Raw genomic sequence first — 17191 nt, 5'->3', positions numbered from 1 at the left:
TTAAGTTTCAAGTGTTCTTATTTTCGGGTTTCAGAGTTTAGTTTTTATTTCTATCTATGTACTCTTCGTTCTTGCCGATTTAGTAAATTTATCTTTACCTATGATTTTTTATTCACGTAAAATATTTGTATTTGATCTCTTCAATTTATTAATTAATTTAATTATTCTTCGTTGCTTACACGAATTTATCCCGACAATTAAACTTATCATATTTTATCAACTAAAAACATAACAGTTGGATTTGGATTTTCAGGTCATTTTCCAAAATCAATTTAGTGCAATGGAATCAACCAGATTTGACGGCTTCAACATCCTCGAACAGAATCTAAAATGTCAATTTCGTTCCTTTTATCTTTTATTTTAAATGTAACAATGGCAAATTTGGCCCTTTTCAAAAAATTTAAAATTTAATTTAAATAATTTTAATACAAATATTTTTAACTTTATCCTCTTTTTTAGTTTTATCTCGCCCCAATCACATAACTCTTAGCTTCGCCCCAGGGAACCCCTGATTCAATGTCGCTTGCACACGAAACTTAGTCATACAAACAGACTCCGTTGAATATCTATGTTGATAGGACTCTTCATATTTGATTGAAGTTCCTGCCTTTAATGTCTATATTCAACACATACCCAAATATAGATTTCACAATATCAACCCTCCCAATACTTGAAAGAACTACTTCCAAGTAGAGGTGATTATGGGTCAGGTAGGGCCGGGCCTTAAAAAATTTTGGCCTACGTCTTAGGCCTGGGCTTGGCCCGGCCCAAAATATGGACTTGAATTTTGTCCAAGCTCGGCCTGGGAAAAAATTTCTAAATCCGAGCCTAACCTGGTCAGGCCCATTTTTTAATAAAAACCAAAAATTTATTTTTAAAATAAAAAATAAAAAAAAGTATTTTAAAAATATTTTAAAATTAAAAAAATAAAAATATATATTTATTATATATTCGGGCCGGGCCCGGGCCAAAAAAGTGGTGCCTGAGGCCCGACCCGTTTTCTAAACGGACCTCGTTTTTTGCCCAAATTTATATTTCAGGCCTATATTTTTACCCGAATCCTCCCATATTTTGGGAGGGCCATCGGGTCGGGCCGCTCAGCCCATGAGCACCTATACTTCCAAGGAAGAAACATTAATAAAGCTTTGAACAATAGTTTCAACAATGACAGTCTTTTACTAGGTAACCTCCATAAGTGTGATTGCATACAACACTCAGCTGCGAATAAGTTTTGCTATAATTGGAGGCTTCATTTACATCACCAGGTGCTTACTTGTCAAATTTTTTATATGTTTCCTTGACATTATTATTATTATTATTATTATTATTATTATTATTATTATTAGTGGTGGTGGTGGTGTTATCTCAGCTTCCATTGTAAATTTGTAATGTGCTGTTACCCTATTTGCAGTTGGACGTTGACAAAGTCTTTACAGGGAATCAATGAAATTAACTCATAATGATCATAGGAAGACTCTACTCCTATGATGTACAAGCAAAACATAGAGGGCCGATCCTCATAGGCCACCAGTCGGCGAATAATGATAAAACCAGATAATAAAAGATCTCTCTAAGCTATGTCAATTTGAAAAAATATGAAATTAAATAATAAAAGTGGTCGATAATGATTTTACATGTAATATTATTATTGAAATAATAAAATAAAAGAAAGATCTTGAATAAATCTATATGGAATAAATTGATCAAAATAGAAAGACACAACTCAAGTACAATTAAATTCATGGAATTTTTAGACCAAGAGTCTAAATATCTAAAGGTATAAAGCCAATGAGGGTGCAATTGAAGTAGTTTTGCAAAAGCGAATAAAAATATGAAGTTTTTCACTAAGTCTTGACATTAATTATGAAAAGATATAATATACTTTTGTGTAGGTGCGATAACATTTAGATATATTATTAAATTGACAATTCATAAAAAATTTAACTTGCGTCTAATGGTTATTGTTACAACCTTTTATGAATCATTATATAGTAAAGTTTATATTAAAATCCTTGAAGGACTTAGAATGCTAGAAGCATATTAAAATTCTCGAGAAATTGATCATTTATATGAATTGAAACAATTTGAACATATGAGTTAAATTTGACTTAATGAATAATAGTTGAAGGAGGATTATAAAATAATCCAAATACCTAGTTGTGTTTTTATAAAAGAATCATGATTAAAGTTTTTATAATTATTGTTGAATCTTCCAAAAAATCAAAATATATTTTCCCAAATTTTCCTCACTCATGACTTTTAAAAGAATGGTAATATAAATGCTTAGCAAATACATTCAAATAGTCATTTGAAAAACTAGTATTCAAGATTGAATACGTAGAATATGAGAAAATATGTGATGTTTTCATGAGAGGGAGTAAATACGTGTTGCACTCTTTTTCCCTTAATCGAGGTTGTCCTATTGGGTTTTCCTGGTAAGGTTTTTAATGAGGCAGCATATTATGCGTATTATAGATTGTGTACTCTTTTTCTTTCATTAGGTTTTTATCCCACAGGGTTTTTCCTAATAAGGTTTTAACGAGACACATTATCTACCAATGGACATCCAAGGATGAATGTTATAAATATCTTATTAAGTGGATGTCCATCACGGTCAAGATAAAGTTTTAATGTATTTTAAATTCTAATAGTTATTAGAATTAGATCTCTATTCTTTTATACTTCTTATGTCTATAAATAGAGACTCCGATGAAGCATTGTAATCATTTTTTTATCAATAAAGTACATTTTTATTGCTTTCATATTTTCTTTATTCTCTCAATCTCTCGTTATTTTATAACAAATTTGTCATTCTCCTATTAAAAGAGACAAGAATAATGTAGAATCATTATTTTACATCATCTTTCTTAAAAAAAATCGTCTTTTGAAAATAAATTTTAAATCTTAATTCTTTATATAATTGAATTTATTAAATTCAAATCCATATCAAAAATTTAGATTTGGGCGGCACATACCGTCTTGCCTTAGTAATGTGATGGCAGTAAACATCGTTGGGTTGATTATAGCAGTGGCAGATATCTAGCCTAGCCACCCATGCTTGGTACAATGAATTGGATAAACTACCTATTTAATCACCCATATTCTTATTTTGGTCATTCATTTTAAAAATTATTATTTTAGTCACTTTTACTAAATAAGTTGTTAATGTAAGTTACTCCTGTTAGATAAAATTATCAATTTTAGTAACCCTATCATTAAATGCCTTTGGTTAACAGATGGAATACTAACATGATAATCCTTTTAATTGGTATAATAATAAATTTAGCCCTTAACACTTTGCACATTCTATTAATTTGGTCCTAATTCTAAAAATCTCAATAAATTTAACCATCAATATTTGCACATTTTGACAATTTAGTCCAATTCTAAAATTTTGAAAAAATTATAATTTGAAAAACTTAAAATATATATTATTTATTATAAAAGATATAAAATATAAAATATAAAATATATATATTTCTTAAATTGAAATGTGTGTTGAATTGAATAACAACGATTTTAGAAAAGAAAAACTTCTTAAATTTTCATATAACAAACAAAAATCCTTTTTCTTCTCTTCTTTTGTTTAAACCCAAAACCTTCAATTACCCTAAATCCATTTTTAAGCCAACCTTTTCAATTTCCTCAAAAGCCTCTCTTCGATTAGTAAAAATCGACAAGTTAAATATTATTTTAATCCTTTTTATAGTTTGAAACTTTCAATTTCTTCAAAAAAAAAAACCCTTTTGATTAACATGCTTTATGCTTTAAAATAATCTTGAGGAAGACATAAGTTTCAAACAAAATAGTTCTTGGGTTTTCTATCTGTTTAACTATGGGGTTTTAAAACCTTCAAAAAAATAATGGGTTATAAAAGAATAAGTTTATGGATTTCAAAATATAGGTGAAATTTATAAAAATTGATAGAGGAGAGGTCAAGAAATTTATGAGTTTAGAAATTTTGGTTTTAAGAGAGGAAAGGTTAAGAAAACAATCCATATACTTCGAGCAAAAGAAAAAAAAACAAACTTGATCTCAGAGGCGAATCTAGAGGGGGATTGGCAGGGCCCCAGTCTCCCTAAAATAGAAAATTACTATTTAAGTCCTTTAAAATTTTTTAAAATAAATTAGTAAAGGTAAAATTACACTTTGACCCCTCTAAAATTATAAAAATCAATTTAATCTTTTAAAAATTATAAAAATATAAACTATAAAAAATTAAAATTTCATTCGGCTCCCCTAAAAGATTATTTTGGCTTCTCCCCTACTTGATCTATACAATTAATTGAGAGAAAGGTTTCAAAACCCTCTTTCTAGGTTTCAAGACTTTTTTGTTATTTTAATTAAAAATATAAAAATATTTTAAACTTATATTATATTTACATAATTTGAACGCATGTAGCAATTTTATAGGCCTAAAATTTTAATGGCACAAGATGATTTAAAAGCTATAAGATAATTTTATATGTTTTATATATTTATGTCTTTTATAAAAAAATCATATATATTTTCAAAATTTTGAAATTGTAACTTTTAGAATTTGGACTAAATTGACAAAATGTGCAAACGTTGAGGGTTAAATTTGTTGAATTTTTTAAAATTAGGACCAAATTGACAAAATGTGCAAAGTGTTAAGGGCTAAATTTATTATTATACCAATTAAAAGATTGCCACATCAACACTCCATTTGGTGACCAAAGGTGTTTAACAGTAAAAGTAACTAAAATTGACAATTTATCTAATGGAAATGACTAAAATTGATAATTTATCTTACAAGAGTGACTAAAATAACATTTTTTTTAAATGAGCAACCAAAATAGGGATGTCAATAACCTTGAGTGACTAAATAGGTAGTTTACCCTAAATATAATTGTAGTGAGAAAACATATGCAGATTGATTTTTTTTTTACTTTTATTATTTAAAATATATAGGTTAGAGAAAACAAACAAAATGATACTATCGAAAAGGCTTTTTACATTGATATTTTATTTTATATATTGTTTATTGAAAAAAGTAATTCTTAAAATATGTTTTAGTACAATCTTTACAAGAATGATTTATTGATTTAGTCTGTTATCAAATCATCACATATATTCGTCCACGAAATCTTTGCATGTCAGTAACATAAGTACACATTGGTACCATGCATAGCAACTCAATAGTAGCGATTGTTGAGTTTAGGATTGTTGATACTGAGAACAACAAGGGGTAAGACAAGGAGGAGGTTATGGTGGTTTGAAAGAGGTCGGTTCACCTAAATAGGCAGAGAGCCGAAGAAAGACAAGAGGATAGGGAGAAGGCTGGGAAGGCTAAGGCTGTTGGTTTGCAAAAAGAGTAAGTGCTCAAGGATTTCTTAAAGGAAAAAAAAATTAATTTTTCATCGTTCAAGAAGGTGTTTATAAGTGAAGTCCTCATTTTCTATTTGCATGATGTGGTGAAGTGGTTATCATCATGAAGTACGTAAGGGACGTGCACAATGGAGGCCATTCTATTATTCCTTTAAACAATATGAGGTTGTTACGCCCAAGTGAGTTCTAATGGTCCCTGTAAGGAGTGTTCACACTAAAAAGCAAATGGTCTGGTCATAGTAAGTAGGTGGCCAGATGGAGGGGAAATGTCTCTTTTATTTGCAGGTAGCTTATAATGGGTAGTTTATATGGGAAGCTGGATCACCTGAGGTAGGAATGGAGGATGGGAGTGAGGAATCATCCTCAAGTATCCACCTAGAGCTTTTTGAGTGCATTACGTGTCTGGTTTAGATGGTGGTATAACAATTCCCCCTTCAGTTGACAGGTATCTTATAAAAAGGCTTGCTTAGAGACATTTTTTTTTTGATAAGGTGTATAGAAAGTGGAGTGATTGAAAAGTGCGACAACAAATGGTTGGGAAGATACAAGTAGTATTGCACCTGAAGCTAAAGAGTTGCCATAAAAATTCTAAAATACTCATCATCAATGCAAGTCTGAATTGATTGTGTTTGCAAAACCAAGGTAATGATGAGAAGCAGGTTGTAAGCTATAGGTGTTGAGTTACCATTGGTTCTGAGTTTAGATGATACAACGGTGCATTTTGAAGAAAGTTCTATATATATTGTGTTTCTTTAGTTTGATACTACTTTTGTTGCTTGTGATTCGTGAGTTTCTCTTTGTATTTTGTGTTTGCATCATTGTATTTGATCGTCGATTTCTATAATTTCTGGATTTTTTGCTCGAAATTATTCTATATTTTTATTTTAGATTTCTTTTTAACTCAACCTTTTGTTGTTGCGTCATTGTTTTCAAATTCGTTTCTAGCATTTTCAACATATTTTTTGTTATTCGATTGCCAGAAGAGGTGGTAAGTCTATTAGGGCTTCGTCCTAGTGGATGGTTGCAAGATGACAACTAATCTAGAAATATCCGTGGAGGGAGGAAGATGAACAAGTGGTTAGTGCTTCTTATCGATGTGCTACTGAAGACATGGGGATGCGAAGGATGTTGAGGTGTCGTGGAATGCTTGGGAAGCACTACAAATATGAATTTAATGTTCCAAATGGGTTGTATCTTTTAAGCTCAATTTTCGAGCCAAATTATGGTTGCTAAGGCCAAGCTTCTACCTTCCGTTGCATCTTTTCAAAACAAGGTTTACACTTCTTCCTCCCACTTTCTTTTACGACTTGTTAAATGCCAATAACATCGCACTCAAGCAACTATCTAGAGTCACTTGGTAGGTGATTATAGGATTTTTGTTATTGTGCCGAAAGCACAAAATTTTGCACTTAGTTATGGTATTTCAATATATGTATGAGATGGATGCAAGTAGTGTTGGAAAAAACTCGATTTGAAAATAGTTTTCTTGCATAGCGGAAAATAAAAATTTTGAAAACTAAGCCGGTTTGTGATATTTATAGCAATAAACCCTCTACCAAAATCGCACATGTGTTTTCAACTAGATGTGTCCTTGTCGTTCTTGGCTTTCAACCAAATGACCTTCTCCGCTATTCTTGTACCACAAATTTCTTCAAGTATGGGCTCGAACGATTCAAATCAAACATAGAACTAGAAATAGTTTCTTAACTTTTAGAGTGAAAACAAAAATCTCTTCTCAATAGAAATCAACAAAATTGTTATTTCAGAAAATATATTTAGAGAATAAAACTTTCACTACTTTTTAGTAGAATAACAATATCTTAAAGTTGTGTATTTTACCCTACTAGTGACATTTATTTATAGGGAGAAGAAGTAAAGCCCTTATTGAATTATAGAAGTTTATTTCAACTAAAAAAATGAACTCCTAGTTTAACTAGAAGTATAGGGGTTGGCAACCCTAGTTAATATAATACTAGGGTTTGTCGTCCTTCCCTTTAACATGATGGGATTTTGGGCCTCTCTCATATCGAGCCCAGTTACAAGTATTTTCAGGATTTTTAACCCAATACTTTATAATTCGATCCAACCCGATATTTGTTTTTCTATTTCCAAAAAAACATCACAATTTATAAACCAATTAAATAATCTTCTCAACCCAATTCTAATTTTGTTAAAATCATGACGACCTTACCATAAAAGAATCTATGAGAAAATGTATTTAATTTTTCTACATTCAATGGGTTTACTATGACCAAATGATTTAATTCCATTTTTTAACTTCATTTCATTCAAGAAGCATAAATTCATTTCCATGTCATTTTTATTTTATTTTTGGAGAAAACCATAATCATTTTCAAATGTTTCTCGTTTCTCTATTTTCACCATTTCTATCCATTTCTGTTCATTTGATCCAACATGCAATTCATTTCTGGTTTCAACGAGCTAGCGGAGGGACTGATTGGACATATGCGATTAGAGCTCTAATGATTTATAATTAAGTTCCATCTTTTTTCCTATTAATTATAAACTCATTTAGTCACAAAGTCATTCCACTATTATATCATGAATGAGCTCTCTTTAACAACATACAATTACGAAAGCAACTTAATCAATGTTTGTCCAATGATCTTGTCATAAGTGTGTTACCCTTATAAGATATCCTTAATCATTTTAGGATAATATTTGTTCTCCCAATAAGTTCCTATTTTATCTCATGGTAACTATTGCATCTTCCTTCGTGAAAAGTTAATTACTATTAAATAGTAATCAAGTTGTTCATCACAAAGACAAACAATCCGTGGCCATGCTTACTTTTCATCAACCATGTAATGCCAGTTAGAGGATATCATTTACCAATGTCTTGGGCTATGAATTCCACTATTGTGAATGTCACTACATACTTCAGAAGTTGTATACTCAACGCACTAGCTTTCGGTTCCTTATCTATTTGAACTCAAGCTTTTACTTACATCAAAGTATACGAGTCATGCATATATAGTTCGTCATCCACTAGGATTTAAGTATGCCACATTATGAATGTCACAAGTGAATAAACCCATAAACAGATTCAAGATCTATTCTCCTTGGGTCTAGTCTGACGTATTATTAGTCCAGTCAGTCACATCTATGTCTCTATCTTCTGGAAGTCATCCACTCCGATGGCCAAGACTAGACATCTCCTCAATTGGACTTGATAGACAACATATTAGTCTTTCAATAATTTTGCTCATTTCTGACTAGACTAAGGACATGTTTAGGTTCATCTACTAATATAAGTTGTCTTTTCGTATTACGATCTGACCACATAATATTGCTTAGTATTAGTTTAAACATTAGACAACCAGTGAACCAATATTTGCTTCTATTTTGCTTTGCATGCAAAAACCACATGAGGACAATTATACAAAGTATATTAATGTAATCCATGAATTTGTTTTATTAACCAATCTATTCAAAAAAAATTATAAGTTTACAAACACTTAGGGCACCAAATCCAATAGATAAGTACCTGGGTTTGCTCATCGTGGCCTTGAAGACAAACCATTTGAAAGACTGAGAATATATTTTATAGGGTAATCCACGACTTTTATGTCAACCATAGGAAATATGTTCTCATCGAACTAAAGTTTGATAGGGATTTCGGCTTCCTGATTGAATGGAAGTTACCATCCACTACTAAGCGCTCCTTCAAACCTCAACTGTTGGACATTCATGGTAGAGAACATTGATATGCCACTTTGAATTGAGAGGGTATACTAGTAGTTCTTTGAGACGTAACTCTTTGGAGCATATTCAAATATTAACTTTCAGATACGGGTGCATGCGGCTACACAACAATAGATATTGTTGATAGCTATCAAGTTGACTTGTGGAGCAGGTCAATTGCTTTACCCATCCTTTTAATTCGAAAGACTCTATGGCTAAGATTCTCTAAGGCCTGAAGACGAAGTCGTGGGAGTATATCATTGTTTAAGCTAATATACCAGACTGAATGTGGAGGAAGCCTGACCGGATGCTGTGTGGGGTGCCATTTATCCCTGCGGACTATTTTGCACCTCTCACTTCTCCTGAAATGGGCCCCTCTAAATTTTATTTAAAGGGTGATACACCCATCATATTATCTTCCAACATTTTCACCATTCAACCTCTTGATGTTCCTATTAAACCAACATCTAAACTTTCTTTAAAACAACATCAGATAATAACATCTGTTGCATTTGGTTTTCTTGGAATGTTTTGAATAGGTGTTCATTTTTATGCTTTGTCTAGATGCAAACAAAGGGACTCGTTTTGGTGACAAAATATCGGTTAGAGATCTTGAGAGGCCAAATAAGAGACAAAAGGCTTCTACATTACTGAAGGGACGAGTTCATCAAGGCCGAGAGGTATCGTTATCCGTGAAGCCCAAAGTCCTCCTCTAGGCAATCGAGGTACAACTATAGCAGAAAGAAACCAAAGGAAGGATACTTTTCATATTCCTTCCACAAATGCTTCAGGTATTCCACCTAGGGCTAGGCCACAAATGCTTCGATTAGGCCCTTCGGGACTATAGACACCTAATTTTGTCCAAGGTTCGCGATTTCGACTCGGGCTTAATTTTTTTAAAGAGGCAATAAAATTCCCTTTTTCGGGTTTGAATATTTCTGTCGTAAGTTTAATTTATTATCAATTTGATTTTAAAAGTGGAATTAAAAAGTCGGCTAAAATAGTCACTTTTGACTTAATTTTAAAGATTCAAAATTGAATTAAGTTAGATTTGACTTGGGGTGTATTTGATAAACCATATAAAAGTTTCATTTCATTGAAAATGAAAATTTTCAACATTTAATATTTTAAATGTATTTGATAATTATTTTAATTTTGTACTTAATATAACATTTCAACAAAAAGTGTTATAAGATAGGTAAGTAGGTAGCTACTTATCAATTAATGTAGAAAATATTACGTTGATTTTATTTTATTGAAAAATAAAAAAATATTTTTTAGAAAATGAGATATTTAAATTACGATATGTATCTTCTATCCAAAAAAATATTATATTAATAAAATTAAAAATCAATAATATTTTTAAACCAATATTTTTTCATCAAACAACTGCCACATCCCAAAAATCAGGTTAGAATAAATTGAGTTTGTGAAACCAAGAGTGGTCACGCCCTGATTTTAGAGTTAATATTGTGAAAATTTTATCAAGGAAATTAATCTAGTTTAGTGGTTAAGAGATGTAAGTAGTGTGTGTGAGGTTTTGACTTCGAATTCTTCCATTGAATTTTTGCTATTTTTGCCTAAACTATTATTATCTTTGAAGCTTATATATTATTTCTTCTCAAGTGATGTTAAGAATGAGCTTATTGGTTCAGTGGTAAGGTGCCAACTTATCCCTAGGTCTTGTGTTTGAATCCTGTATATGTGCAAAGTGGGGATTACTTTTTGTTTTAAATTCGAAAGAAAAAAATTTTGATGTGGATAATGATAGGAGTTAGTGGGGTAGTTTTAAAATTAGTGGTGAGGGATTTTCTCCTAAAATTCCTACTGTAATATTTTTGCCACTTTTTCCTCTATTGTTTTCTTTTCCTTTTTCGTCTTATTTCATATCGTTTCTCTTAAATAATCTAATTTTCATTCTATTCGAAGACACCATTTGCTAAGGTGCTACTGTTGCTTGTCACTACTATTGTCGTCTCTTCCTCTATTTTTGTTTTCCATTGGGGAGTTTCATAAGGCGTAAAACATTCTCCTGTGAGTGAGGAGATTTCTTTTAGGGCTACTGTCTGTTTGGGGTTTGGAGAGGTGACATACTGTCATGTTTCAGAATCGGTAAGGTATGTAACGAAAACTTGAGAAAACAACAAACAGCAAAAGTAAAAATCGGGAATTGTCGACACTACATGACCGTGTGGTAGGCCGTGTGTGACATAGACCATGTGACAGGCCGTGTGCTAGACCATGTGAGACACATAATCTAGGCCAATTGGGCTGTGTGGGCCACATGGCGTGTGTGAGACAGTGTGGGTCCAAATTCTGAAAATATTCCCTAGGGTTGTATTCGTTGTATGAGCCGAATGTGGGCCTTCCGTAGGGTCTATATGATACAAATTAGAATGTAAATATGAATTTCTGATGTTATGTTTAAGTTAATTATGATTTATGTATACATGTTTAATATGTTATATGCTCGTATGATCTGTGATAAGATAAGTACGATCTGTAATATGATAAGTATGATTCATATTTGTTAAGCATGATTTGAATCTATTATAAAAGCATTATGTTATATACATTTCTAATGTCTGTTAGCATTTGCATGTGCATTGGGGTGGGGATATGATATGTGATGGAGAAAGTGTGATTCTGGCCGTATTACTGCACCTTCTGGTAGTGTATCCGTGATATTTGTTCTGGCGACTTGACTGCAATTATAGTGACTCGATCACATATATATGATTCTAGCGGTTTACTACAAGTTTCTGTTTGGAAACTCAGTTGCACTTATATGAGTGGCATACTACTACGACCTGGTGTGATGGGATGGATAGACTCTTGTAGTCTTAATTGGTGTGATTGGTTGGACGGAGTTGGTGTGTAGTGGATGGGGGTAGGATATGTGTCTGCATCTGTATTTGTATCTACATTTGATTATAAGAATACATCTGATTCCGTATATTAGAATATGTTTGAATCTGTATATAAAAACATATCAGTTTGTGTATGTGTTTCTGATTTTTTGCTTGGATGTGTTACACATTAGGCTTCTAGCTCACTCGTTTGTTTAATATGTTTCAGGTGGTCTTCAGACTTAGGATCGGACAACGTGCGAGAGCTCAGATTGACTTCTAGTTGAGTAAATAAATCGATTTATGATTAGTTTATTTCTAATCTTTTGGTTTGTAAATTTGTTTTATGGTTTTTGTTCATTTTCGTCGGATTTTAGTATTTTTAACATAAAACAACGATAGCGTACAATTTCTCAGATTCAAAATCAATTTTCAAAATTAAAATCGATAAAAAGAAAAATTCGCTGCTACATGACTTGATGATTTTACTGTGATATAAAAGTATTCAAATATAAGTTTTTCTAAAACATGTAATGTAACACCCCTAACCCGTATCCGTCACTGGAACAGGGTTATGGAGCATTACCGAACCTATCGGACAATTTACAATTAATATGGAAACCAACACATTTTCACATTCAAACCTATTTAAAGCATGCCTTTCATAATTAAATACTCATCATATACCAAATGACCAAATAGTCATCTTGAACCATCATCAAAACCTTTATCAAAAAGACTCAAGCCTATACATGCCACATAACCAATATCACAAAGCTTATAAATACCAAACCATAGCTGGATAGTGTGATGAAATCTCCGACGACTTCCAACCCGAGCAAGCCTCCGAAACTCTATAAACATAGGAAAGAAAACAAAGTAAGTTATAAAGCTTAGTAAGCTCGTATGGAAATAAACTCATGTTATTAAATAACCGTATTTAAAACAATTATTCAAAAGATGATATAATTCATATGATTGCACCATTCTATTTCAAATTCATGCATATAGTTAATCTAGATTTTCATGAGTTTATTCATTCAAAACACGTATAGTTTGAATACTTCTTATCAATTCATTCACATTTTCATATGCATAAGCAATTATATATATACTTTATTCAATTCAATATTCATCACGTTTTCTTTAGCCAAGTGAATTATCATCAAATAACGATATTTCGCACACTATGTGCCATATGTATATTTAGTTAAAACAATTATAACTCATATCTCACATATCATCTATACAGTTCACATAGATCATATTCCAATTCATTCTCAATCATATAATCGATAACAATATAATGCCCGTTCAACCTAATGAAACATCGAAGGATACTCGGGTGATACACATTATGTGCAGTAATCGGTAATCCATCAATTCCTTATCATTTTCGCTCTCTCGAGCCATGACTGGTAAGCTCATTCTGAGCTGAAGAACGATTAGCTCTATCGAGCTAAAATGGTAAGCTGATAAGAGTTGATATATCGATAAGCTCATACGAGCTGTGGTGACTCAGCAACAAATGCAGGAGCTCGACCAAAATGGTAACCCTAGTGACATGTCACTCGTATCCTACGATTTTCTATAGTTCAAACGAGGCTCGTTATTACTCAATACATTTCAAATTAAGTAATTCAATATTATTTATTTCAACCATTCAATTCACATATATATACATATTCATTTCATACAATTGCAATTAAATGAAAGTTCGATTCTAATTATAGGAACTTACCACATTGCATAATTTAAGCAATTAAATCAATATGTCCAACTCGAATATTCAAATGCCTATCACACATACACCTCAATAGGTTAGAGTCTCAAATATGCATATAACCAACATTTCATCCATGAATGTTTCAATTTGGCATTCAACTCACATAGCATTTCATTCATACATGTCATAAAATTTCATTTCCATTTCCATACATCCTCATAACACATATCATATTTCATATACATGATACACCAAGAACTTATCAGATTACCTTCATTTGATTCTCATTTAGGTTTTGTACGTATCTGTGTCACTTAATTCGATTGTACTTTCATTCTCGTCTTGACTTTGCCCGTTGAACCATTCGGAATCGTTAAGGATACTTAGAAATCATAATAGCTCATACAATCTATATAATAACAAAATTTGCTTATTTAATCATTAATTCATTCAATTTAACACAATTTACACATTTTGGAAAAATTACACGTTTGCCCATATTATTTCACATTTTTGCAATTTAGTCCTTATTACATAAAATCACAATTTCATGCAATTTCATCCTATCCATGCTTAGCTGAATTCTTCTTATTGCCTTAGCAGCCCACATTTTCCAAATAATCACAATTTTAACCACATAATTTTAATATTTCACAATTTAATCCCTAATTTGCATTTTTATCAAAAAATCACTTTATAAAATATGAAAATCTAACATCAAATATTCATATTTCACCATTAAACATCAAAGAACACATAAGATCATCAATGGCAACTATCAAAATCTTTAACAGTTTTGAAATCGAAGACATGGGCTAGCTAGTACTAGATGCAACGATCTCAAAAACGTAGAAATCATTAAAAACATATCAAAATCCATACTTATTTGAGACAAATACCATGGCTGAAAGTCAAGCTCATGCATGGCTGTTACAAACTTCATTTTTGGTTGTAAATTGGATGAAAGACGATGATAATTAACTTTGTTTTATTTATTTTATCTTTTATTATCAAATACCAAAATTAACCTTTAAAAACATTAGTAACTACTCCAAATGTCACTCCACTATCATCCACTAACTCATAAATGGGCTATTTGTCACATAAGGACATTTACTTTAAAGTTCTATAGCTATTTGACACCTTTAGCTTATAGAACACAACTTTTGCACTTTACACGATTTAGTCCTTTTTATCAAATTAAGCACCAAAATGATAAAATTTCTTCACGAAATTTTTATACAATCATAATATCATACTTTAATTATTAAAATAATAATAAAATAAATTTTTTGACATCAGATTCGTAGTCCCGAAACTACTGTTCCGATTTGACCTAGAAAAAGGGGTTGTTACATGTAAGAGATTTGCCATATTTATATTTTCGAAACATGCACTGAAATAAGAAGTTTTCAAATGAGATCAGATTAGGAGTTTTCTGTAAAATAAATATGTTCTGTGCGTAATTTCCAAAAATAATGTATAAGTGTTTTGCTTAAAGTTAATATTTTCAAGACTTATGGTTTCTAAAACTGGGATTAAAACTTCTGGGATTTTAAACAAACTAATATAATTTCTCTAGATTCGACTGTAACAATTACTTTGGGTTTGGGGTGTTAGAACAACATAATTATATTCAACACATATATTTATTAATTTACCAAATGACTTTCTAATATAAATTAAACACTTAAAAATTTAACAATAAAATTTCTTACTTAATTTTTCAAAGACTTAAATTTTAGTTTATCGACACACCTTTGGTTTATTTCAATCCTTTGAAATTTCGGCATAAAGGAGGTGAATATTTGAATATATTAAAAAATAAAAAATTCAAACTTTTGTTTAAGGATAAAATAAAATTTGTTTTGAAAAAAATCAATTTTAAATAAAATCATTTTGTGAGATAAATTAATTTTCTTTAAATTTGTCTTCCAAAACACATTAAAATTTTAAAGTCCAAATTATTTTCTTTTCTTTTTTTTACTTTTTTAAAACAAGTCCAAACCTAGTTTTCCTTTCTTTTTTAAAGTTCAAATAAAAATTGAATATGCCTTAAACCCATATTAAATGCTTGAAGCCCTAATTCTTTTTGAAAAAAAAATTGAAGCTCGAAAGATTTAACCGAGGCCTCATTTTCAATTGCAGCCCTTTTTCTGTTAAAATAAAATAAGCCCAATTTTGTTTTGGTGTAGCCTGATTATTGTTTAAGCCCAAACCCATTTGATAGTTTGCAGGTGAGAGGGTTTTGAAAACCCTAAGGTGATCAGCCGTCGCTGCTCCAGATGGTGTGAACGCAACAAGCCGGCTGCAGTGTGAACACACACTCGGCACTTTCATTCCCAAAAACAAATCAATTATAATAATAACAGATCTAAAAAAAGCTTAATTTCTACTTACAATAAATTAAATATTAAATTAATCACTGAGTCCATCTCTTATCCTTAACAAGAAAATGAATTAATTGTAAATAGTGATACAGATGTTCAAAAAAATTCAGTTAAGAAAACAATTATTTTAGTCACATACAAAGTTTAAATTTTTTTCTTAAACTTAGTCTGTTGTTATTTATAGAAATGAACTAAAATTGAGATATACTTGTGTTTTGTGCGAACCGGACTACAGTTGATCTTGACTTTCTACCAAGCGACCTTCTCCACCATCATCGAACCACAAATTGTCTCGAGTGTGGGGTCGAGCAACACAAACAAAGTTACATATTGAAAATGATTTATTTACTTTCAGTGGGAAAGTAAATTCTTTCTATAAACCGATAATTATTTGATATTACCAGAAAATAGAATTTATTTTTTACAAATAAATTACGACTACTTTCTGGTAGAATAACGACATCTATAAAATGTGTAAATTATTTAACCGATGGTCTCTATTTACAGAAAAAAGTACAAAAATTTTGCTTGAATAAGTCCTGACTGAACTATAGGAGAGAGAGGGACAATAACATGCTTATATTTTACTAGGGTTTGTCGCCCTTATGTATCATACAAGGCCTACTTGGGTCTTTCATGTATTGAGTTCAATTATATATATTTTCAGGACTTCTGATCCAACACTTATTATTTATCAAACTAAATATTTATTTTATATTACTCAAAATAAATATTATTTAATCAACTAATTTATAAATTAAATTACCTAAATTAATTTTTCAATTAAATAATGTTCTAAATCCAATTCTAATTCCGTTAAAGTCATGAAAACTTTACCGTAATATAATTTATGAGGAAATATATTAATTTTCTTATTCAATAAATTCATAATAACTTAATTACTTCAATTCCATCTTCAAATTCAATTCCATCTTAAATTAATTCTTAAGTCATTTCTTGTACTTAGCAATAAAACACATTCATTGCAAATAATGGTGCATGCGATCTATTTCTCTCACTTCACCATTTTCATTCAGTTCTATTAATTGGTTCTACATGCAATTTATTTTGGTTATCTTGAGCTAGTAGAGGGACTGATTGGACATATATAATTAGAGTTCAAATAATTTGTAATTAAGTTTCAACTTTACTCCTATTAATTACAATACTAT

The sequence above is a fragment of the Gossypium raimondii genome, chromosome 10 (assembly GCF_025698545.1).
Source record: "Gossypium raimondii isolate GPD5lz chromosome 10, ASM2569854v1, whole genome shotgun sequence".
In the NCBI taxonomy this organism is placed as follows: Eukaryota; Viridiplantae; Streptophyta; class Magnoliopsida; order Malvales; family Malvaceae; genus Gossypium; species Gossypium raimondii.
Note: the sequence above shows the minus strand (reverse complement) of the source record.